Raw genomic sequence first — 3,263 nt, 5'->3', positions numbered from 1 at the left:
GAAACAAACTAAAGATCAACATCTCTAAGGAGAAGAGATATAGATCTAGATCTCAAATGAATTATCTCTGCAAAAATATTGAATAAAATATTAACAGAGGATATAGGAACATATTAACATTTTACACAGATATAGTCAGATGAACATAATAGGTCAAATTAATAACAAACATTGAAAATAAATGATTATATAGATGCAGAAAAGCATTTTGATTAAATATAATATTCCTTTTTGTAAAAACCATTAAGATGCATAAGAAGATCCTCCTTTCTTCCTCCCCTCCCCAGTGCTGCTAAGTGAGGATTCACTACTGTAGCCTTTACCATGGCTTTTGGAGTACCTGTGAATGATGAAGTATTCAAAGTTTTTAATGACATGAAAATAAGGAAATCTTCTGCACAAGAGGAAATTGAAAAAAGGAGCAGTTCTCATCTGTTTAAAGGAAGACAACAAATAATTGTAGAAGAAGCAGAGCAGATCTTGGTGGGTGACATTGGTGATACTGTAGAGGATCCCACACATCTTTTGTGAAGTTGCTACCTCTGAATGATTGTTGATATGCTTTGTGTGATTCTACATGTAAGAAAAGGAGTCTAAGAAAGTAGAACCACTATTTATATTCTGGGATTCTGAATGTGCACCTTTAAAAAGCAAGATGATTTATGCTAGTTCTAAAGATGCCATTAAAAAGAAATTTACAGGTTTTAAACATGATGAGTGGCAAGTAAATTGCTTAGATGATATTAAGAATTGTTCAACTATTGGAGAAAAATTGGGAGGCAAAGTAGTAGTTTTACTTGAAGGAAGTCCTTTACAAAATGAAATTGAAGTGCCATCTGGAAGTAGCTCCCATTTCTGCAGCTTCATCAATTGGAATAGTGTTAGATTTTTGCCTCCTTACATTCCTTCTCAGAAAACATGAAGGATTAGTTGATTAATTTTAGCAGCCTATCAGTGATTTACATTAGACTTTTTCATCCTGGTAGTTCTATGTAGAACTTAAGGAATGCCTTCATATCACATTTTAGCCAAAACTAATGGCATATACATCCATTGCAGAACTAAGATGAATATGATAGTCCATATGAATAACTTAGAAAACTGCAAAGGGTTAGATAATAGAATGCCTTGAAAGTATGATCCATTGGTCAGATGATAAACTTTATTCAGTATTATTTAAAGTTGTACTTGATTACAGTTCCTGAAGTTCTTGTGCTTTATATACCTAATCTGCCTTTAAGGCTCCTATTGTAACATGGCAGTATACACACACATGTGTATGTGTGTGTCTATATATATATATGTATATATGCATACACACATGCATATATGCAAGCAGATTTGCATTGTTTATATGTGTAACTATCATTGAAAGCACTTTTATGTGATAAATTTGTCTCTCAAAAAGAAATGCTAATTAAGTTGTCATGACTGTCATTAAGTTATTGTAGTGCCTCAATGTTCATTCCTGTTACCCATATATCTTCCCAAATGAAGTGGTTGTTAAGGCCTTTTTATTTTCCATTGAATTTACACTACAGAACAGGATTAGGAGTTAAGTGTTTCCCATGTGAGTTTTGTAGCACTAAAGATATTCTGAATAATATAGTTATAATGGCAATATCTGTATGAAAAGAGCCTTAAATGGAACATTGTTTTTGAGATCAAACTCTCCACTCCCACAGAATTGGCCACATTGTAATAAAACTTGTGGCTTATTACAGAAAAAAATGCATGAGAGTAAATGGATTATTCCTTAATGTTGTAAACAGTATCTGTCTCAAAAGCAGGAGCCAGTATTATCTACTTACTCATGGAGAACACTAGAGGCCTTTCTAGTAAGATCAGAAGTAAATAAGGATGTTTATTGTCACCACTATTATTTTAAATAGTTCAATAAATGCTACTTATACAAATCAGATGAGAAAAATAAATTGAGAGGGCATGCCTAGGTAAAAAAGGAAACAAAATTATTTTGAAAATGATATGATTGTTTATTTAGAAAATACTAAAGATGTAACCTAAAATTGAAGCTTAATTAAAATAACTAATAACTTTACTGAGGTAATTGGATATAAAATAAAACAAGAAAAATCACCAGCCATTCTGTTAATATCTATGTTACCAACAAATTCAGCAGGAAAAGATAAAGTACAATTCCATTTGAAATAACTGCAGAATATCTGTAACATCTGGGAGTCCACCTTCTGAGAAAACATACAAGAATTATATAAATAAAACTACAAAACACTCTTACAGAAATAAAGGTAGACTATAATTGAAATGGTCTGTTTCCACTCTTTCTTAACAAATCCTAATCTCTGATCTCCAATTCTTACACTTTTTTCTCTCTTTTTAATCCACCCTTTATGATCTGACTCCAAAGGTGAGGTTTGTTTTCTTTGTGACTATTCTCTTTCTGATTCTGCCTTCATGCTTGAGCTACCTCCCCCTTGTCCCTACCTCTTTTCTGGTTAAGTTTATCATATTTCTACACCACACTCTTTGTGTCTGTATATACATGTGTGTATATTTATATGTATGTGTGTGTGTGTGTGTGTGTGTGTGTGTGCATTCCCATCTAATTTGTCTAGTTTAAATTAGAGGATCATGAGATACCCATTCAACCATCCCTTTATATTTGTAGATTCTTCTTGTGTAATCCAATTATGGGACATTAAGTTTCTCCCCCTTCTTCCCCATTCCTTACCTAATATATTCTTTTCCCCCCTCCTTTCTTTTCTTAAAGCCAATAAATTGGATGATTTCCAAAGGATAATAGTCTCTTCTCCTGTAAGTACTTCTTCACTGTTTAGTTTTTTCCAGGTGCCCAAATGTATTTACCTTTTTATATTTCTCTTTGCATTTCAAAATCTCTACTCAGTGCTGGGCTATTTATCAGGGATGCTTGAAATGCCCTTATTATGATAGAATAAAGATTTTTTTTTCTAATAAGATTATGTTCAATATTTCAGCATAAGTTATTTTTGGTTGTGAGCCTTTATCTTTTATCTCTTAGATTATCAAATACCAAGACTTTTTCCTTCTTTATGGGAGTTGTAGTATAATCTTGCTTGATTCTTGGAAGTTCTGAATTTCGGTAATAATACTGTTGGGTCTTTTTAAATTGGAATTTCTTTTACAAAGAATTTTGGGCCATTGTATCCTACTTATTCTTTCTTTGAAATCTTTGAAATTGCCTCTGGTCATTGTGTGCATGTGTGTGTGTGTGTGTGTGTGTGTGTGTGTGTGTGTGTGTGTGT

General features: G+C 32.5%; 1 pseudogene; it reads left to right on the top strand.

The window, feature by feature from the left end:
• Positions 1-324: 324 nt before the first annotated feature.
• Positions 325-922, top strand: LOC114052765 (annotated as a pseudogene).
• Positions 923-3,263: the final 2,341 nt, after the last annotated feature.

This window comes from Vombatus ursinus, unplaced genomic scaffold (genome assembly GCF_900497805.2).
Source record: "Vombatus ursinus unplaced genomic scaffold, bare-nosed wombat genome assembly UNPS02014809.1, whole genome shotgun sequence".
NCBI classification, from domain to species: Eukaryota; Metazoa; Chordata; class Mammalia; order Diprotodontia; family Vombatidae; genus Vombatus; species Vombatus ursinus.
The sequence above is the reverse complement of the archived record's forward strand: the minus strand, read 5'-3'. Positions and strand labels throughout refer to the sequence as shown.